The following is a 23,652-nucleotide window of genomic DNA, read 5'->3' as shown; positions in this document are numbered from 1 at the left end:
GATCATTCTGTCGTTTTTGAGATTGCATCCAAGTATTGCATTTTGGACTCTTTTGTTGACTATGATGGCTACTCCATTTCTTCTAAGGGATTCTTGCCAACATTAGTAGATATAATGGTCATCTGAGTTAAATTCACCCATTCCAGTCCATTTTAGTTTGCTGAGTCCTAAAATGTCAATGATCACTCTTGCCATCTCCTGTTTGACCACTTCCAATTTGCCTTGATTCATGGGCCTAACATTCCAGGTTCCTATGCAATATTGCCCTTTACAGCATCGGACCTTGCTTCTATCACCAGTCACATCCACAGCTGGGTATTCTTTTCGCTTTGGCTCCATCTCTTCATTCTTTCTGGAGTTATTTCTCCACTGATCTCTAGTAGCATATTGGGCACCTACTGACCTGGGGGGTTCATCTTTCAGTGTCCTGTTTTTTGCCTTTTCATACTGTTCATGGGTTCTCAAGGCAGAAATGCTGAAGTGGTTTGCCATTCCCTTCTCCAGTGGATCACATTTTGTCAGAACTCTTCACCATGACCCGCCTGTCTTGGGTGGTCCTACAAGGCATGGCTCATAGTTTCAATGAGTTAGACAAGGTTGTTGTCTATGTGATCAGATAGATTAATTTTCTGTGATTGTGATTTTCAGTCTGTCTGCCCTCTGATGGAGAAGGATAAGAGGCTTGTGGAAGCTTTCTAATAGGATAGACTGACTGAGGGGGAAAATGAGTCTTGTTCTGATGAGGGAGACCATGCTCAGTAAATCTTTAATCCTATTTTCTGTTGATGGATGGAGCTGTGTTCCCTCCCTGTATTTACCTGGGGCCAAACTATGATGGGACATCCAAGGAGCCATGGCTGTGGCTGCACGGGTGCAGGAGGGCCTAGAGGAGCTATCCCATGTTGAAGGTCAGGAAGGGCAGCGGTGAGGAGATACCCCATATTTAAGGTAAGGAGCAATGGCTGCGCTTTGCTGGAGCAGCCGTCAAGAGATACCCAACGCCCAAGGTAAGAGAAACCCAAGTAAGACGGTCGGAGAAGGCAATGGCATCCTACTCCAGCACTCTTGCTTGGAAAATCCCATGGACGGAGAAGCCTGGTGGACTGCAGTCCATGGGATCGCGAAGAGTCAGACACGACTGAGTGACTTCCCTTTGACTTTTCACTTTTCTGCATTGGAGAAGGAAATGGCAACCCACTCCAGTATTCTTGCCTGGAAAATTCCAGGGATGGGGGAGCCTGGTGGGCTGCCGTCTATGGGGTCGCACAGAGTAGGACACCACTGAGGTGACTTAGCAGCAAGTAAGACGGTGGGTGTTGCAAGAGGACATCAGAGGGCAAATACACTGAAACCATACTCACAGAAAACTAGTCAATCTAATCACACTATGACCACAGCCTGGTCTAACTCAGTGAAACTAAGCCATGCCCGTGGGGCAACCCAAGATGGGTGGGTCATGGTGGAGAGATCTGGCAGAATGTGGTCCACTGGAGAAGGGAATGGCAAACCACTTCAGTATTCTTGCCTTGAGAACCACATGAACAGTATGAAAAGGCAAAATGATAGGATACTGAAAAAGGAACTCCCCAGGTCAGTAGGTGTCCAATATGCTACTGGAGATCAGTGGATAAATAACTCCAGAAAGAATGAAGAGATGGAGCCAAAGCGAAAAGAATACCCAGCTGTGGATGTGACTGGTGATAGAAGCAAGGTCCGATGCTGTAAAGAGCAATATTGCATAGGAACCTGGAATGTCAGGTCCATGAATCAAGGCAAATTGGAAGTGGTCAAACAAGAGATAGCAAGAGTGAGTGTTGACATTCTAGGAATCAGCAAACTGAAATGGACTGCAATGGGTGAATTTAACTCAGATGACCATTATATCTACTACTGCTGGCAGGAATCCCTCAGAAGAAATGGAGTGGCCATCATGGTCAACAAAAGAGTCCAAAATGCAGTACTTGGATGCAATCTCAAAAAAAAAAAAAAAAAAAACAAAAAACAGAATGATCTCTGTTGGTTTCCAAGGCAAACTATTCAATATCACAGTAATCCAAGTCTATGCCCCAACCAGTAACGCTGAAGAAGCTGAAGTTGAATGCTTCTACGAAGACCTACAAGACCTTTTAGAACTAACACCCCAAAAAAGATGTCCTTTTCATTATAGGGTAATGGAATGCAAAAGTAGGAAGTCAAGAAACACCTGGAGTAAAGGCAAATTTGGCCTTGGAATACAGAATGACTCAGGGCAAAGACTAATAAGGTTTTGCCAGGAAAATGCACTGGTCATAACAAACACCCTCTTCCAACAACACAAGAGAAGACTCTATACATGGCCATCACCAGATGGTCAACACTGAAATCAGATTGATTATATTCTTTGCAGCCAAAGATGGAGAAGCTCTATACAGTCAGCAAAAACAAGACCAGGAGCTGACTGTGGCTCAGACCATGAACTCCTTATTGCCAAATTCAGACTTAAGTCGAGGAAAGTAGGGAAAAGCACTAGACCATTCAGGTATGACCTAAATCATATCCCTTATGATTATACAGTGGAAGTGAGAAATAAAATTAAGGGCCTAGATCTGATAGATAGAGTGCCTGATGAACTACGGAATGAGGTTTGTGACATTGTACAGGAGACAGGGATCAACACCATCACCATGAAAAAGAAATGCAAAAAACCAAAACGGTTGTCTGGGGAGGCCTTACAAATAGCTGTGAAAAGAAGAGAAGTGAAAAGCAAAGGAGAAAAGGAAAGATATAAACATCTGAATGCAGAGTTCCAAAGGATAGCAAGAAGAGATAATAAAGCCTTCCTCAGCGATCAATGCAAAGAAATAAAGGAAAACAACAGAATGGGAAAGACTAGAGATCTCTTCAAGAAAATGAGAGATACCAAAGGAACATTTCATGCAAAGATGGGCTCGATAAAGGACAGAAATGGTAGGGACCTAACAGATGCAGAAGATATTAAGAAGAGATGACAAGAATACACAGAAGAACTGTACAAAAAAGATCTTCACAACCCAGATAATCACAATGGTGTGATCACTGACCTAGAGCCAGAGATTCTAGAATGTGAAGTCAAGTGGGCCTTAGAAAGCATCACTATGAACAAAGCTAATGGAGGTGATAGAATTCCAGTTGAGCTATTCCAAATCCTGAAAGAGGATGCTGTGAAAGTGCTGCACTCAATATGCCAGCAAATTTGGAAAATTCAGCAGTGGCCACAGGACTGGAAAAGGTCAGTTTTCATTCCAATCCCAAAGAAAGGCAATGCCAAAGAATGCTCAAACTACCGCACAATTGCACTCATCTCACACACAAGTAAGGTAATGCTTAAAATTCTCCCAGCCAGGCTTCAGCAATATGTGAACCGTAAACTCCCTGATGTTCAAGCTGGTTTTAGAAAAGGCAGAGGAACCAGAGATCAAATTGCCAACATCTGCTGGATCATGGAAAAAGCAAGAGAGTTCCAGAAAAGCATCTATTTCTGCTTTATTGACTATGCCAAAGCCTTTGACTGTGTGGATCACAATAAACTGTAGAAAATTCTGAAAGAGATGGGAATACCAGACCACCTGATCTGCCACTTGAGAAATCTGTATGCAGGTCAGGAAGCAACAGTTAGAACTGCACATGGAACAACAGACTGGTTCCAAATAGGAAAAGGAGTTCATCAAGGCTGTATATTGTCACCCTTTATTTAACTTATATGCAGAGTACATCATGAGAATCACTGGACTGGAAGAAACACAAGCTGGAATCAAGATTGCCGGGAGAAATATCAATAACCTCAGATATGCAGATGACACCACCCTTATGGCAGAAAGTGCAGAGGATCTAAAAAGCCTCTTCATGAAAGTGAAAGAGGAGAGTGAAAAAGTTGGCTTAAAGCTCAACATTCAGAAAACAAAGATCATAGCATCTGGTCCCATCACTTCTTGGGAAATCGTTGGGGAAACAGTGGAAACAGTGTCAGACTTTATTTTTGGGGCTCCAAAATCACTGCAGATGGTGACTGCAGCCATGAAATTAAAAGATGCTTACTCCTGGGAAGAAAAGTTATGACCAACCTAGATAACATATTGAAAATCAGAGAAATTACTTTGCCAACAAAGGTCCATCTAGTCAAGGCTATGGTTTTTCCAGTGGTCATGTATGGATGTGAGAGTTGGACTGTGAAGAGAGCAGAGTGCCAAAGAATTGATGCTTTTGAACTGTGGTGTTGGAGAAGACTCTTGAGAATCCCTTGGACTGCAAGGAGATCCAACCAGTCCATTCTGAAGGAGATCAGCTCTGGGATTTCTTTTTAAGTAATGATGTTAAAGCTGAAGTTCCAGTGCTTTGGCCACCTCATGCGAAGAGTTGACTCATTGGAAAAAACTCTGATGCTGGGAGGAATTGGGGGCAGGAGGAGAAGGGGACGAAAGAGGATAAGATGGTTGGATGGCATCACTGACTCGATGAACATGAGTCTGAGTGAACTCTGGGAGTTTGTGATGGACAGGGGGGCCTGGCCTGCTGCGATTCATATGGTTGCAAATAGTTGGACACGACTGAGCGACTGAATTGAAATGAACTGAGTATGCACTCACTGAGCAATAATCTTTACCTTGAAGCCACTCCCTCTAGATAATCGTATAGCTAAGTTACTTATTTCTGTTATGTTGTTGTTCAGCCGCCAAGTCACATCTGACTCTTTTCAACCCTATGGACTGCAGCACGTCAGGTTTCTCTGTCCCTCACCATCTCCCAGAGTTCATCCAAGTTAAAGTTCATTGATTTGGTGATGTCATCCAACCGTATCATCCTCTATCGCCCTTTTCTTCTTCCTTCAATCTTTCCCAGCATCAGGGACTTTTCCAGTGAGTTGACTCTTTGCATCTGATGGCCAAAGTATTGGAGTTTCAGCTTCAGCATTGGTACTTCCAGTGACTATTCAAGGTTGGAAATATCATTGTCATATCTCCCCTTAAATTTTCTCTCATCAAATATGTTTCTTTTGAGAATTCTATCCAGAGAAAACTGCTCCACCCTGCCACCACTTTCCACTGTTTTACCCTGCCTAATTTTGGTTGCATTTTTTCATTACCTGAAATTATGCTAAATATGTACTTGTTATGACCAACCTAGATAGCATATTCAAAAGCAGAGACATTACTTTGCCAACAAAGGTCTGGCTAGTCAAGGCTATGGTTTTTCCTGTGGTCATGTATGGATGTGAGAGTTGGACTGTGAAGAAGGCTGAGCACCGAAGAACTGATGCTTTTGAACTGTGGTGTTGGAGAAGACTCTTGAGAGTCCCTTGGACTGCAAGGAGATCCAACCAGTCCATTCTGAAGGAGATCAGCCCTGGGATTTCTTTGGAAGGAATGATGCTAAAGCTGAAACTCCAGTACTTTGGCCACCTGATGTGAAGAGTTGACTCATGGGAAAAGACTCTGATGTTGGGAGGGATTGGGGGCAGGAGAAGAAGGGGACGAAAGAGGATGAGATTGTTGGATGGTATCACTGACTCGATGGATGTGAGTCTGAGTGAACTCCAGGAGTTGGTGATTGATAGGGAGGCCTGGAGTGCTGGGGTCGCAAAGAGTCGGACACGACTGAGTGACTGATCTGATCTGATCTGATCCTTCCTTTCAGCAACCATTGAAACTCTGTTCCTTCCTGGCACCCACAATAGAACCTGACATTTAGAAAGCAATCAGTATGTATTTTTGAATAATAAATAAATTAGCAAAAGTTGTAACTCTGACATGAATGTGACCAAAGCATATTTATATATTTGTATTTATCCATATGTACATATATACTTATATATGTATGTGCTTGCTTTTAAAATAATTTGAATATTTACTAAAATTCTGCATTGTATAAAAAGTCCTATAAAAACAGTAACATAACTGAGACAAATTATTAATATTCTAAGACATAAAGATGAAAACATTTAAGTCTAACATGCAGTTTTATTAGCCTGAAAATTATGTAACATTGAAAGAAATTAACTTAATTTTATGGTATTGAATTTACATTGCATTTCCAATATGTATAGAACATAGAAAATATGTAAGTATTTTTTGTTAGTATAAATATCCCTTTGTCCTCTTCACTTCAATATTATTTTTGCTTATTCCTTTCCTTTAAGGAGAGAAATGCTAATATTGATTAAGTATCTTTAGGGTAAACAAGTATATCTAATTCAATGTACATATGATTAGTGAAGACAGATATTTCAACAAGGAAACTGAGATGTACAGAGACACATTATATTCTAGGAATTTCTCCAGGTACAATAATTTCTGTGATAGTTGGCCACAGCTAGGCTCCTCATTTGTACTGAGTGTACCTCTGTTTACCTAGCAGTATAAATCAGGACTGTGTATTTGGGCTTTACCCACCACTGATTTTTAATAATCTGTATTTGTTTCTTTTTTTATGTGAGGACAATGGAATACATGTGGATAGTCTTAGTTCATGAAGATTGTTGTGCCCAGTGACCAACTGTCAAGTGTTGTAAATCTTGACTACCACTTTGTTGATCTTTCCAATCAGGTGCAAAACTCAGATGTATTAATATCTTTTAATTGCTTGGCAAAAAGTCACAAACATCTGCTCATACACAACGTGCTTTGGAATTAGTAATTAAAACAAATAACGCTCTTTTTCAGATGCTACATGATTCACTAGGTTGAATACATCTGTGCTGTATAGAAAAAAGACCATCATTTCACTAGAAATTTACATAGTTTAAAAAAAAATACTGTTTCAATCCTTAAATAAAGAATATTTTTGAAAGGTCTCTCTCTATCTCCCTCTGTTGTACAGTGTGTAAGTTTACATGTCAAAAAGTTTTCTAGGAAAACTCTGAAAAGACAACTTGCAAATCATACATTTTGCTTTAGTTTCCTTAACATTATAGATTTGTTCTATGGAAGCTGATCATAAAAAAGGAAACACTTAAATTTAGTTAAATATATTTTTCATTAACATATGCTGTCCATAATAAAGAATGTTCTCCAAATTAATTTAGTTTTGCCATAGGATAAAGACAGGCTTTTTAGAAAGTCATGTTGCATTCTTGTTATGTTTTTCAGGAAGAAATTTGGGTGAATGCTGCTTTTACATAAAATCTAGCTTAATAGTAAGAATTGAAATCTTTGGTAATGATTATATTATTAAAACATTTTACATCAGTTAGCTCAATCACTCAGTAGTGTCCAATAAAGGTCTAATACTAAGATATTGCATCCTAGTCATGTTCTGATCAGAAGATAATGTTCCAATCAGAGATATAAAAGCATTAACCAGATAACTTCTGTTTAAATACATCTTCTGGAGTTTGATGTATCCTATTGCTGATGACTAGACAAACCATCCTTGAAGATTCACTACATGTTTTTTATCTCAGATTCATTTCTTGTCTTTTATCACTTTTTCAGTTTCTGCCTCTGAGAACTGAGTTTCAACTTTACTAGACCTATCTTGAGTCAGCTCACTCTTCCTGGTGTCAGGTTACAGTGAATCCAAAATAGAGCAATTTTTATACCTATAGTCCTGGTTATTTATAACCCAAGCATTGATATGACACTTAGCCAATATTGGGTTTTGGTGTATGCCTAATGGCAGGGGACAAGGAGAAAGTTAAAATTTTTGACATTATTATTGTTTAGTCTACAAGTTGTGTCCTACTTTTTGCGACCCCATGGACTGCAAAGCTCCAGACTTCCCTGTTCTTCACTATCTCACAGAGTTTGCTCAAACTCACATCCATTAAATCAGTGATACTATATAATCATCTCATCCTCTGTCCCCCTCTTCTCCTTTTGCCTTCAGTCTTTCTCAGCATCAGGGTCTTTTCCAATGAGTTGGTTCTTCCCATCAGGTGGCCAAGTATTGAAGCTTCGGTTCAGCATTAGTCCTTTTATGAATATTCAAGACTGATTTCCTTTAGAATTGACTATTTTGATCTTCTTGCAGTCCAAGCGACTCTTAGGAACCACAGTTTGAAAGCATCAATTCTTCAGTACTCAGCCTTCTTCATGGTTCAATTCTCACATCCTTATAGAATAGTTTAAAAATGCAAACAAAACTGAGGATGCCATATGTAAGCTAAAAGGTACTTGTATTTGTGAGAGATATGGATTGAGTCACAATTCTGTAATTATCAATATACTGTGTATTAAGATATCCTGACTGAAGTCTTGCTTTTTTACTTTGAACAATTAGTTTTACTACGAATGATTTTCTTTAGCATCTAAGTCATACTTTCATCATCTGTATAATGCATTGAAATCTATTATGCCCACAGAAAAGGGGTTATTATGAGAATAAACAAAGGCAACTGATGAAAAACTATACATATTAGACATACCAAATCAATATTTGTTATAAGAAAAGAAGAATTGTTTTTCAGTCCCTCAGTCATGTCTGATTCTTTGCAACCCCATGGACTGCAGCACACCAGTCTTTAAAGTCCTTCACTATCTCCCGTAGTTTGTTCAAACTTATGCCCATTGGGTTGATGATGCCATCCACCCATCTCATCCTCTGTTGCTCCTTCTCCTCTTATCAGGCTTTCCCAGCATCAGGGTTTTTTTTTCCAATGAGTCAACTGTTCGCATCAGGTGGCAGAAGTATTAGAGCTTCAGCTTTAGTGTCAGTCCTTCCAATGAGTATTAAGGGATGATTTCCTTTAGGATTGACTGGTTTGATCTTCTAGCTGTCCAAAGGACTCTCAAATATCATCCACAGCACCACAGTTCAAAAGCACCAATTCTTCAAAGCTCAGCATTCTTTATGGTCCAGTCTCACATCTGTACATGACTATTGGAAAAACCACAGCTTTGACTACATGGACTTTTGTCGGCAAAGTGATACCTCAGCTTTTTAATATGGTGTCCAAGTTTGTCATGGCTTTTCTTCCAAGGAGTATATGTCTTTTAATTTCATGGCTGTAGTCACTGTCTGCAGTGATACTGGAGCCCAAGTAGAAGGGTACCCATTGAAATCTTTTGCTGCAAAAAGGAATGCAGAAGAATTAGGCACTAGGATTTAAGAGGGGATCCCACATTTCGTTAAGGGGAAAAAAAGCAATATAATATTCAAACCAAAAAGTTTCATAGTCTATATTTTTTCACATATATGTGTGTACATGTACATATATATGTATATTCATAGGTCTTCCCTGGTGGCTCAGATGGTAAAGAATCCATCTGCATGTGGGAGAACTGGGTTTGATCCCTGGGGTGGGAAGATTCGCTGGAAAAGGGAATGGCAACTCACTCCAGTATTCTTGCCTGGAGAATCTCATGGACAGAGGAGGAGGGCTACAGCCATTGGAGTCACAGAGTCTGACATAACTGAGTGACTAAGCACAGTACATGTATATTCAAACCACATATAGTCAAAAGAAATCATGTTAAATTTTTATTGTTTTTAAAGATTTTGAAACCAAAGCTAAAATTGTAATTTAGTAATTTTTTATTATGAGCATAAAATTAACTCTACCCATTTAATAATGCATTTTATTGGTTAAGGAACAGAGAAAAAATGTTTAAATTAGCCACAACAAATAAACCTAAATATGCTTGACTTAAAACTCTTCAATGCTAGTTTTTATGGTATCCAAATTTCAATCAAATGATTTAGTATGTCTGTTCCTAGCTATGTTATTTGCCAAGTCATTATTTTACTCCAGAATAAATCCATGCCTGCTTATTTCTTCTTTGAAATGATTGAGTTATATGGAATCTACCATATTATTGATAACATTATATTCTGTTGGTAGAACAACTTATATTAAATTTGAAGATATATCATCATAGTAAGCAATGTGAATCAAGACCTTTCCAAAGCAGGAGATATAGTTCAGTTTTAGAAAAATGGCAAGGAACCTCATATAAAATATTTGGTAGAATAGCAGGTAGAATATAACTTGAAATAGATTTATAACATCTTTAGACTGAATTTAATACCTTTGCAAAATTAGGAGAAATATACACTTAGCTAGGGGGAAAGGCACATGCTGTTGTTTTTGTTAAGTCACTCAGTGGTGTTAGACTCTTTGTGATCATGCACTGCAGTACACCAGGCTTTCCTGTCCTCCACCATCACCCGGAGTTTGCTCAAACTCATGTCCATTGAGTTGGTGATGCCATCCAGCCATCTCAATGTCTGCTGCTTGCTTTTCCTCCTGCCCTCAGTCTTTCCCAACATCAGGATATTTTCCAGTGAGTCAGCTCTTCATATCAGGTGGCCAAAGTATTAGAGCTTCAGCTTTCACTTCAGTTCTTCCAATGAGTATTCAGGATTAATTTTCTTTAGGATTGACTGATTTGATCTTGCAGTCCAAGAGACTCTCAAAAGTCTTTTCCAGCGCCACAGTTCAAAAGCACCAGTTCTTCAGAGCTCAGCCTTCTGTATGGTCCAACTCTCACATCCATACATAACAAATGGAAAAACTATAGCTTTGACTATGTGGACCTTTGTGAGCAAAATAATGTCTCTGCTTTTTAATACATTGTCTAGGTTCACATAGTTTAATTTTAAGAATAAATCCTTACATGGTTTACCATCTATGCCAAAGACATAAAATGCGTTTTAAGATTTGGTTCCACATCTTTTCTTCACAGAATTCATGATTGACTCCATGGGTTGTTATAGAATTGTGATATAAATTGTGATACAAAATGGAAAATCCTGCCAATTAAAGGCCAAAAATCTGATGCTAATCTCTAAGATATCTAAAGAATATACTGGTTTTCCAATAGGTTGGAGTCTGTTTACTGGAGTTTGTATGTGTAATATACAAAAGGAGGAAAAAAAAAGTTCCCTCAAATTTTAAAACAGAAAAAATGCACAGCTATTCAATGATTATATTTCTACAAACCAAAAATATATGTTTGACCTTTTATTTGAGTTACCTCAACTCATTTTACTAACAAAGAATTATTCTTCATAACTTTAAGGAGAATGACAGAGAACAGGATTATTGACTATTGAAAATTTGATGTTTTATCTAGCTGCCTGAAGATTCTTTTAATTCATTCAATGATTTTGGGGGTAAGGATTGTTATAAATCTAAGGGAACCAACATTTAAAGATAAATGTACTCCTTTTGTAACTCACACATCTTTGGCCTAAATCTCAGACTCTCTTCCAACTTAAATTTTATGTATCTTACAATTATAATGTAAGTTACTTTTCCTACCATATTTTATTTACATGTCACTAGTGCCCTTTAAGTCACTTCCATCATAGTATTTTCTGGCTTCATCCACTACAAAATGACTTTTCCCTTTGCAATTAATAGGCATTTTGAAAGAGACAGGTTGAGATGTTGCAGTGATTCCATCTCTTCAAGTTCTTGTCTTGAAACAATTACAACAGCGGTGTTCTAATGATGGTGTTCTATTTTTCCTATACCATGTTCATGGATTGGAAGAATCAATATAGTGAAAATGAGTATACTACCCAAAGCAATATATAGATTCAATGCAATCCCTATCAAGCTACCAATGGTATTCTTCACAGAGCTAGAACAAATAATTTCACAATTTGTATGGAAATACAAAAAACCTCGAATAGCCAAAGCTATCTTGAGAAAGAAGAACGGAGCTGGAGGAATCAACCTACCTGACTTCAGGCTCTACTACAAAGCCACAGTTATCAAGACAGTATGGTACTGGCACAAAGACAGAAATATAGATCAATGGAACAAAATAGAAAGCCCAGAGATAAATCCACGCACATATGGACACCTTATCTTTGACAAAGGAGGCAAGACTATACAATGGATTAAAGACAATCTCTTTAACAAGTCGTGCTGGGAAAACTGGTCAACCACTTGTAAAAGAATGAAACTAGAACACTTTCTAACACCGTACACAAAAATAAACTCAAAATGGATTAAAGATCTAAATGTAAGACCAGAAACTATAAAACTCCTAGAGGAGAACATAGGCAAAACACTCTCTGACATACATCACAGCAGGATCCTCTATGACCCACCTCCCAGAATATTGGAAATAAAAGCAAAAATAAACAAATGGGACCTAATTAACCTTAACAGCTTCTGCACATCAAAGGAAACTATTAGCAAGGTGAAAAGGCAGCCTTCAGAATGGGAGAAAATAATAGCAAATAAAGCAACTGACAAACAACGAATCTCAAAAATATACAAGCAACTCCTACAGCTCAACTCCAGAAAAATAAATGACCCAATCAAAAAATGGGCCAAAGAACTAAATAGACATTTCTCCAAAGAAGACATACAGATGGCTAACAAACACATGAAAAGATGCTCAACATCACTCATTATCAGAGAAATGCAAATCAAAACCACTATGAGGTACCATTTCACACCAGTCAGAATGGCTGCAATCCAAAAGTCTACAAGCAATAAATGCTGGAGAGGGTGTGGAGAAAGGGAACCCTCTTACACTGTTGGTGGAAATGCAAACTAGTACAGCCACTATGGAGAACAGTGTGGAGATTCCTTAAAAAACTGGAAATAGAACTACCTTATGATCCAGCAATCCCACTGCTGGGCATACACACTGAGGAAACCAGAAGGGAAAGAGACACGTGTACCCCAATATTCATTGCAGCACTGTTTATAATAGCTAGGACATGGAAGCAACCTAGATGTCCATCAGCAGATGAATGGATAAGAAAGCAGTGGTACATATACACAATGGAGTATTACTCAGCCATTAAAAAGAATGCATTTGAATCAGTTCTAATGAGATGGATGAAACTGGAGCCTATTATACAGAGTGAAGTAAGCCAGAAAGAAAAACACCAATGCAGTATACTAACGCATATATATGGAATTTAGAAAGATGGTAACAATAACCCTGTGTATGAGACAGCAAAAGAGACACTGATGTATAGAATAGTCTTATGGACTCTGTGGGAGAGGGAGAGGGTGGGAAGATTTGGGAGAATGGCATTGAAACATGTATAATATCATGTATGAAACAAATTGCCAGTCCAGGTTCAATGCACAATACTGGATGCTTGGGGCTGGTGCACTGGAACGGCCCAGAGGGAAGGTATGGGGAGGGAGGAGGGAGGAGGGTTCAGGATGGGGAACACATGTATACCTGTGGCGGATTCATTTTGATATTTGGCAAAACTGATACAATTTGTAAAGTTTAAAAATAAAATATAATCAAAAAATAAATAAATAAATGAATGGGATACTTCACTAAGAGAGTGGCGTCCCTTATCCTTTATTTATTCATTTATTAATAGCAGTATAATTTTATATATTTATCTGATGGGTTATAATTAGTGTTGCTGCTACTTATTTTGCTGTTCAAATTATCTGACCATTGGGGACTCTAAGTTTGATTCTTTTACACTTATGACATATCTTGTTTTGTTATGAATGCTTCCTTTATTTCTGCTCTCATTGAATTCTCCAGACTCATCTTTTAGTCTCCTGGACTGGAATTAATTCCTTCCCCAAAGACTCCTATGAACAATGTTTCTATGAACTCTGCATTTAATAAGCACACCAAGTTGTATGTAAACACATGACTTTTTGCTTTCTGTTTTTCCTCTTCCTATGACAGAATATGTAAGTCTTCTGTATTGAAGATTTATGAAATTTGTTAGCACAGGGATTTTTTTTCCCCCTGTCCTATTTATCTCCTTTCCCTCTCTCTGTAACTTCTATTGGATTGAATCAATTATCCCTGTGCATTACTTTTTCACATTTTAAAATCTATTTGACTTTCTGTAATAAATTTTGACAATTGCCACTCAGGACTTTTTATTTCAAAAGGTTGTATTCTTTAGTTTTTTTTTTTTTTTTTAATCTGGCCAATCTTATTGATAACAGTTTAATTTTGGTTTTGCCTGAGATGTTATTGTAAGTTACTTTGAGGGTATTAATTTTATTTACATAAAATTTTGTTATTTTCCCAGCATTCTTTGTTCTTTCTTTGAAAGTTTTTTTCTTTTCATACTATCGACTTCCCCCAAACATCAAGCAATTTTATCTATGCCTGCATGTGTGCTAAGTTACTTCAGTCTTGTCTGACTCTGCTACCCTAAGGACTGTAGCCAACCAGGATCCTCTGTCCATGGGCTTCTCCAGGCAAGAACACTGGAGTGGGTTGCTGTTCCTCCTCCAGGGAATCCTCCTTATCTAGGGATTGAACTTAGATCTCTTTTGTCTCCTGCATTGGCAGGCAGGTTCTTTACTACTAGTGCCACCTGGGAAACTTGAATTTTATCTATAATTGTCTGCTAATATTTACAAATATGGGCTTCTTCTGAGACATATGCTTTGCTTATGTTTATTTCTCTAGAATCAGAGAAGGCAATGGCACCCCACTCCAATACTCTGGCCAGGAAAATCCCATGGATGGAGGAGCCTGGTAGGCTGCAGTCCATGGGGTCGCAAAAAGTCGGACACAATTGAGCAACTTCACTTTCACTTTTCAGTTTCATGCATTGGAAAAGGAAATGTCAACCCACTCCAGTGTTCTTGCCTGGAGAATCCCAGGGACGGGGGAGCCTGTTGGGCTACCGTCTATGGGGTCGCACAGAGTCAGACAGGACTGAAGGATTTAACAGCAGCAGCAGCATTTCTTTAGGTTAAGTAATACTTTTTGCTCCTCTGGCAATAATTAAAGGAGATCTGCTAATAGTGTGTTGGTGGTGTACATCATAGGCTGCTTTTAAGGGTATGCAGAAAAAGCCATTTCCTATGGGCACGATATCCAGGGTTTTTGCTAGGTCTCAAGATCTACCCTGGGTGTTTTCAGACACATTATTTCTCTAATTTAAATTGCTGTGCATATAGTTTTAGGGACGACTGTTTCATATCCTTTAAACATTTACCCTGTCAGGAACATCAGGACCACGTCTAAAAATAAATAACAATAAGAAAACAAAATAAAGAGAAGAAATAAAAATAACAAAAAATTCTGATTCCTTGCCTCTCATTTTTAAGTATTCTGTGATGATGGCAAGACTCATTCTTTTGTTTTTCTTTTTGTTTTTGTTTGAGGTTGTGCAGTGAGTAGAGAGGGGAAAGAGAAACTGGTTTTTTTTTTTTTGTTTTTTTTTTTGCTTGTTCAGTATAGCAGGTTTCTGTTTTTATTGAATTTAGCTATTTCTGTAATCATCATATGCTTTATATTTCAAGAAATACCTGTTCATGTACTTAGAATGCATGCTTAATGATTTTTCAAAACTGGACTTTTACTGAATTTTTAAAAAATTATTTACTTATTTGGTTGCATTGGGTCTTAGCAGCAGTGTGCAGGATCTTCTTTGTGGCACCCGGGATCCAGAGTGCAAGGGCTCAGTGATTGCCTCATAGGCTTAGTTGCCCCTCAGCATGTAGGATCCTAGTTCCCCTACCAGGGATGGAACCTGTGTCCTCTGCATCAGAAGGCAGATTCTCAACTGCTGTACCACCAAGGAAATCCCTGTGCTGATTTTTAAAAATATTTACATGATTTTGTTAGATTCTGGCAAGGGGTATGATAGCCATCCATGTTTATTCAACTGTTTTTGAACTAAGAATGACCACTGAATTTTAAAGGAAGTCAGAATCAGAAGAAAAAAAACAAAAAACAGTTTTCCATGAACGTAAAGGAAATTACTATATATTGCTTTTTAGAAATTGTCTGACTATAGTGTTTTCTCAATGGTTTATTTTATATTTTGTTTAAAGGAAAAATGGCTACTTTCACGGCTTAGGATTTCTGATTTTATTGCTTGCATGAACAAGTAGGGAAATAATGGGTTTTAGTTTAATTTCTTAGGAATTTGCTAGGTAATATACTCTGAATACTAAAAAAAAGAAAACAAAAAACAAACAAAAACACCAGTCCATGAGGCATATTTAGCTTGCAGATATGCTTGTTTTGCACATAAAATATTTATTTCTGTATTTTAAAATTTGAAGATTTTATTTTCTAATTCTCCAACTTTTTAAAAGAAATAAATTCAACAGATCTAGCACAGTGGGTGAAATTCAATTATCATATGGAAAAATTAGCTGGAGATAACAAATATACTTCTAAAAGGTGTCTGCTTTCCAATTTGCCACAGACTTTTTTAGTGCCTGCTGAAGGTCCAACAATGTATTTATACAGCAATCATTTCTATTCTTTACATTGCATATGTGATTTTATTAGGGATTTGACTTTGTAAAATTTTCTATAATGGAAAAAGATGAAGGAAATAACTGCATTTCCATCAATATATATGAGTTTTCCCGGTGGTGCCAGACATAAGAGACTTGGGTTCAGTCCCGAGACTTGGAAGAACCCCTGGAAGAAAGCTCTGTACCTTTTTTCGTTATGGGAAAGAGAGAAAAGAGAACAAGACCTATAAGTAGAGGAGGTGCAAATATTCCCTGCTTTTCAAAAAGTTCTGGTTATGCTGCTTTTTTTTTTTTTTTTGGCAATGCCAGATGGCAAACAGTATCTCAGCTCCCAGACAAGGGATGGAACCCACGTCCCCTGCAGTGCAAGCACCGAGTCCTAACCACTGGGCTGCCAGGGAATACCCAATGCCATTTTGCTTTTGAAAAGACCTGCATTAGTACCTGTTTTCCCTAACGGAAAAAAAATCTGACGACGACTTTAATTTTTAAGAAAAAAGTCAAAAAGTGGACGTTGAATTCAATGTTTGCTTTAAAGAAAGAGATTATAGAGGTAGCATGCGCCCTGAGCAGTGACAATAGACCCTACAAGCTCCTTCCCCTGAACCACACTCAGTATCTCAGCATCTAGACATCATAGCTTTTAACTGTCTGTGACCATCCTGCTTTCTTAGCTTTTGTGTTCCTTAGCAACATATATCCTAAGGTAATTGCTTCTTCACTTTTGGCCAGTTTTGTCTTATGAAAGGTTTCATAGGAAGGCTCTCCTTTCTGATAGTGGGGGAAACCTGTACTTTGTTTTCAAGCACTAGTGTTAATTTACATTACATTCGAACGTTGCTAGATACACCAGCAATAAAATTAGCAAAGTAACATTGTTTTCCGCCTGCTTTTTTTTAGTATTACTGAAAATTACTTTTCTTGCAGCATAGACTGCCAATTAGTAATCACCAGACGGTAGCCATCTTCTTAGTTTTCAATTTTTACTAGAAATAATTCTCATATACTGCTGCTCCTTTAACAAGCACCTTTACCATGTGAGATGCATATAAAAGTAATTAAATTTAATAGTCTCATTGCTTTTAAGCAAAGCCATATGGCGTACTTAGATTGCAAATTCTAATTGAAGTCAATGAGATTTTATGTAGAAAATACTTTTGAAAATGTAGCTATGTAATCAAATATATATACAAGGCACCATTTTTATCTTGACAACAGCATCACTCAATACCTTTTTTTCATTCTTTTTCATGCACATTCAAGAGCATTACAGCTGAATCCTCTCTTGCTATGAAAAAAAGAAAACTTTAAAATTAATAATAATAATTGCCTGTGTGCGTCCAATGCATCTTTTTCATTACCCTTCTATCTGAATTTTAATGTTGCAATAATCCCTGGAACAATGTGTTGGATCACAAGAGTGGTATGTAACCGAGATGTGGCCCAATCCATTCACACTTATTCATCCTGTTATACACTTTGAAATAAAAGCTCCATTAAAAAAGCTGTAAGTGTAATGCAAAACAAAACAAAACAGAAATAGCCATAGCCTTATTTGTTTTCCTTTTTAGAATAAATGTTCATAGAGTTTTATGTTCCCAATGTAGATTGAATAGAAGAGAGACAGTAATTCACCAAGGAATGTAAATTAGTGGGACTACAGAAGGAGGAAAATAATTTGTCCTACCAACCTCTGGACTCTGGTCATTCACATATTCGATTTGGAAAACTCTGGGCTTGGGTAATGTTTTTGACCTGACTCTGGTGAAGGATAACTGTTGCAAAGCCAGAATATATTTCAAGGTGGAAGAGGAAGTGATGAAAAAAAGAGAAAAGTAGTATTTATTCACTGAAACCTCACGAAATGTATGGGCATTCAGAAATCACTAAGCATTCCTGGTAGGACTGTAATCATACACCATTACTATTGAGTTCTGTACTATGCTAAAAGACATATCAATCATATTAATAATAGTTAATGATAAGCTGCCAAAGATGAGGGAAGCAGCTGCAGTGACCTAGAAGGACTGTTTCCCCAATTTTACCGGCTAGGCCGAATTGACAATCATGTGTGCTGAGTGCCTTTGCCAAAGAGAATTTGAAGCAAATCAATTCTTCATGACATATAAACAATAGGTTACTTCCAAAAATAAGTGATACTGAATTTGCTAAGATGAAAATTTGTGTTTCTCATCAAAATGTCATTGTATTAGAAAAGAAATATCTAAAATTATAAAACACTGTATTTCAACAGTAGTAAAACTGACTTCCCAAATACATTTGACAATTAATGTAAAAGAAGCTCTGGTGTTACATACATGCATACATACATACATAAAGCACATTGGTTATTTAGATACATAATTTAATAATTTTATATACTGTTACATAAAAACATGGTAATTGTTGCAAAAAAAATTTCAGATAGTTCAGAAGTGTTAAATGGCTACATAATATTCCATCAAGTGGATGTTGACTGATTCATTGAATATTCCATTTACTCTGTTTGTGCTTTTATATGAGTCTAAAATAAAGTTTTAATTGTATAATATTTTTAGATTTACAGCAAAATTGCAAAGATAATGGAGTTTCCATATATTCCTCACTCAATTTCTTCTATCGTTAACAACATATTGGGTGGGTATAAATATTTGTCACAAATAACGAAAAAATAGTGATACATTATTATTATTAACCAAGCTTCATGTATACTTCATTTGCATTTCTAAAGTTTCTTAATGTCTTTTTTCTGTTCTATGGTGATACCATATAAGATACCATATTACATTTAGTTCAATTCAGTTCAGTTTAGTTGCTCAGTCGTGTCCGACTCTTTGCGACCCCATGAACTGCAGCATGCCAGGCCTCCCGTCCATCACCAACTCCCCGAGTCCACCCAAACCTATGTCCATTGAGTCGATGATGCCATCCAAACATCTCATCCTCTGTCGCCCCTTTCTCCTCCTGCCCTCAATCTTTCCCAGCATCAGGGTTTCAGTTTTTTCCAAAAACTCATTGGAAAAGCTGAGTTCCAGCTTCAACATCAGTCCTTCCAATGAAAACCCAGGACCAATCTCCTTTAGGATGGACTAGTTGGATCTCCTTGCAGTCCAAGGGACTCTCAAGAGTCTTCTCCAACACCACAGTTCAAAGGCATCAATTCATCAGCACACAGATTTCTTTATAGTCCAACTCTCACATCCATACATGACCATTGGAAAAACTGTAGCCTTGAATAGACGGACCTTTGTTGGCAAAGTAATGTCTCTTCTTTTTAATATGCTGTCTAGGTTGGTCATAACTTTCCTTCCAAGGAGTTAGTGTCTTTTAATTTCATGGCTGCAATCACCATATACAGTGATTTTACATTCAGTTACCATGTCTCAATCCTCTTTGAGCGTAAGTTTTTCAGGAATTTTGTTTTGTGCCTTGTTTTTATTTTGGTTAGGTATTTTGCATTAAATAGAATGCCCAGCAGTTGGGATAAGTACTGATTTTTTTTTTTTCCTTGTTAATAGTTATGTTAGAATGTATATAAGAGGAAACTATATTACAGCTCTGTGCTTATCTCCAGGCAAGCCTGAAAGCCTGATAGTTTCTTTTGGCCAAATAAGAAAGATATGGGCTAGGTCATTATTTATAACATACTATTAAGGTTTTATATTCCCCTGGCAACACCCAGACTCAGTTATGTTATATTATTTAGGTCTGTGTAGATTGATGGCTTATGTCTGCTTTAAAGGGTTATACAGCCTGGCTTGGCTTTGTAACCAGTGAAACATTAAAAACACATTGCTGAAGCCTTTTGCTTAAACTCTTCTGAAACTAATATCTCTTGCACGTATCATGATGGTTACAGTCTGGATAAGTGCATCTTTGGGAGCAGTGCCTGAAAGTCCCTTAGTCCCCACTGCTCATCTGTGCTTGTGTTTTCTCCTGCTAGCCCATATTCCTTGCCATTAGGAAAGCCCATAATGAGTATACTCTGTTGAGTCTTGATTTTCAATCATATGACCCAGTGCAAAAGACTTCCTGGGATATCTGAGTAAGGATTTATTGAAACTCTAGTCTCATATAAAATTCAGACATTATTATGTAACCGGGACCCAGGAGCAAATGGTACTAAGTGTGGTTACCAAAATGAATTCCTTCGCCTCTCTAGTCTCTCTCTCTATTTTTTTAATCTATTTTTTTAATTGAAGGATAATTGCTTTACAGAATTTTACTGTTTTCTCTCAAACCTCAACATGAACCGGCCATAGGTATACATATATCCCCTTTCTTTTGAACCTTCTTCCCATCTCCCTCCCCATCCCACCCCTCTAGATTGATACAGAGTCCATGTTTGAGTTTCCTGAGTCACACAGCAAATTCCCGTTGGCTATCTATTTTACATACGATAATGTAAGTTTCCATGTTACTCTTTCCATGCATCTCACCCTCTCCTCCCCTCTCCCCATGTCCATAAGTCTATTCTCTATGTCTGTTTCTCCATTGCTGCCCTGTAAATAAATTCTTCAGCAACATTTTTCTAGATTCCATATATGTGCCTTAGAACACTATATTTATCTTTCTTTTTCTGACTCACTTCTTTCTGTATAATAGGTTCTAGGTTCATCCACCTCATCAGAACGGACTCAAAAGTGTTCCTTTTTATGGTCAAGTAATATTCCATTGTGTATATTTACCACAACTTCTTTATTCATTCATCTGTCGATGAACATCTAAGTTGCTTCTGTGTTCTAGCTATTGTGAATAGTGCTGCAATGAACAATGGCATACATGTGTCTTTTTAAATTTTGGTTTCCTCAGGGAAACCAAATATGCCTAGGAGTGGGATTGCTGGGTCATATGGTGGTTTTTTTTCCTAGTTTTTAAAGAAATCTCCATACTGTCTTCCATAGTGGCTGTATCAATTTACATTCCCACCAACATTACAAGAGCGTTCCCATTTCTCCACACCCTCTCCAGCATTTATTGTTTGTAGACTTTTTGAAGATGGCCATTCTAACTGGTGTGAGGTGATATCTCATTGTAGTTTTGATTTGCATTTCATAATAATGAATGATGTTGAACATCTTTTCATGTGTTTGTTAGCCATCTGAATGTCTTTGGAGAAATGTCTGTTTAGGTCTTTTCCTCACTTTTTTATTGGGTTGTTTCTTTTTCTGGCATTGAGTTATATGAGCTGCTTGTGTATTTTGGAAATTAATCCTTTGTCAGTTGTTTCATTTGCTATTATTTTCTCCTATTTTGAGGGTTGTCTTTTCATATTGCTTATAGTTTCCTTTTCTGTGCAAAAACTTTTAAGTTTAATCAGGTCCCACTTGTTTACTCTGGTTTTTATTTCCATTACTCTAGGAGGTGGATCATAGAGGATCTTGCTTTGATTTATGTCATCGAGTGTTCTGCCTATGTTTTCCTCTAAGAGTTTTATAGATTCTGGTCTTAGATTTAGGTCTTTAATCCATTTTTAGTTTATCTTTGTGTATGGTGTTAGGAAGTGCTCTAATTTCATTCCTTTACATGTAACTGTCCAGTGTTCCCAGCACCACTTATTAAAGAGGCTGTCTTTGCCCCATTGTATATTCTTGCCTTCTTTGTCAAAAAAGGCTTTCTATCTTTTTCCATTGATATATATTTCTGTTTTTGTGCTAGTACCATACTGTCTTGATGACTGTAGCTTTGCAGTATAATCTGAAGTGAGGAAGGTTGATTCCTCCAGCTCCATTGTTCTTTCTCAAGACTACTTTGGCTATTCGGGGTCTTTTGCACTTTCATATGAATTGTGAAATTTTTTGCTCTAGTTATGTGAACAAATTCAATTGGTAATTTGATAGGGATTGTATTGAATCTGCTAATTGCATTTGGTAGTATAGTCATTTTCACAATATTGAGTCTTCCTACCCAGGGACATGGAATATCTCTCCATCTGTTGATGTCATCTTTGATTTCTTTCATCAGTGTCTTATAATTTTCTGTGTACAGTTCTTTTGGCTCCTTAGGTAAGTTTATTCCTATATATTTAATTCTTTTTGCTGCAATGGTGAATGGGATTGATTCCTTAATTTTTCTTTCTGATTTTTCATTGATATTATATAGAAATGCAAGTGATTTCTGTGTAGTATTGATTTTGTATCCTGCAACTTTGCTAAATTCACTGATTAGCTCTAGTAATTTTCTGATACTATCTTTAGGGTTTTCTGTGTACAGCATCATGTCATCTGCAAACAGTGAGAGTGTTATTTCTTCTTTTCCAATCTGGATTCCTTTTATTTCTTTTTCTTCTCTGATTGTGGTACTTAGGACTTCCAGAACTATGTTTAATAATAGTGGTGAAAGTGGAAATGCCTGTCTTATTCCTGATCTTAGGGGGAATGCTTTCAGTTTTTCACCATTGAGAATAATGCTTGCTGTAGGCTTATCATATATGACCTTCACTATGTTGAGGTAGGTTCCTTCTATGCCCTTTTTTTGGAAGAGTTTTAATCATAAATGGGTGCTGAATTTTTCAAAGGCTTTTTCTGCATATATTGAGATTATCATATGATTTTTTATTTTTCCATTTGTTAATATGGTGTATCACATTGCTTGATGTGTGTATATTGAAGAATCCTTGCATTCCTGGAATAAATCCAATTTGATCATGGTGTATGAGCTTTATGATGAGTTGCTGAATTCTGTTTGTAAAATTTTGTTGAGGATTTTGCATCTATGTTCATCAGTGATATTGACCTGTAGTTTTCTTTTTTTGTGTTGTCTTTATTTGGTTTTGGGTGATGGTGGCCTCATAGAATGAGTTTGGAAGTGTTCCTTCCTCTGTAATTTTCTGAAAGAATTATAGAAGGATAGGCATTAGCTTGTCTCTAAATGTTTGATAGAATTCTCCTGTGAAGCCATCTGGACCTGGGCTTTTATTTTTTGGGAGCTTTTTGATCATGGCATCAACTTCAGTGCTTGTAATTGGGTTGTTCATAATTTCTTTTTTTTTTTTTTTTCATAATTTCTAATTCTTCCTGGCTCAGTCTTGGAAGATTAAATTTTTCTAAGAATCTATTTCTTCCAGGTTTTCCATTCTATTGCCATATTGTTGTTCATAATGGTCTCTTATGATCCTTTGTATTTCTGCATTGTCTGTTGTAACTTCTTTTTCATTTGTAATTTTGTTGATTCGATTCTTTTGGTCTGGCTAAAGGTTTGTCGATTTTGTTTATCTTCTCAAATGAACCAGGTTTTAGTTTAATTAATCTTTACTATTGTTTCTTTCATTTCTTTTTCATTTATTTCTGCTCAGATCTTTATGATTTCTTTCCTTCTACTATTTTTTCTTCTTCTTCTTTTTCCAGTTGTTTTAGGTATAAAGTTAGTTTGTCTATTTTATATTTTTCTTTTTTCTTGAGGTGGGATTGTATTGCTATAAACTTCCCTCTTAGAAATGCTTTTGCTGCATCCCATAGGTTTTGAGTTGTTGTGTTTTCATTGGTGTCTAGAATTTTTTTTTTTTATTTCCCTTT

General features: G+C 37.1%; 1 long non-coding RNA gene across 1 annotated transcript in view; it reads left to right on the top strand.

The window, feature by feature from the left end:
• Positions 1–831: 831 nt before the first annotated feature.
• LOC129633277 (uncharacterized) overlaps positions 832–23,652 on the top strand; it is a 58,363-nt gene continuing 35,542 nt past the window's right edge. Inside the window, exon 1 of the long non-coding RNA XR_008704991.1 lies at positions 832–948. This is a non-coding gene — a long non-coding RNA (uncharacterized LOC129633277). The remainder of the gene's footprint in view (positions 949–23,652) is intronic.

The sequence above is a fragment of the Bubalus kerabau genome, chromosome 18, assembly GCF_029407905.1.
Source record: "Bubalus kerabau isolate K-KA32 ecotype Philippines breed swamp buffalo chromosome 18, PCC_UOA_SB_1v2, whole genome shotgun sequence".
Lineage (NCBI taxonomy): Eukaryota > Metazoa > Chordata > Mammalia > Artiodactyla > Bovidae > Bubalus > Bubalus kerabau.
Note: the sequence above shows the minus strand (reverse complement) of the source record. Positions and strands in the feature narration are given on the sequence as shown.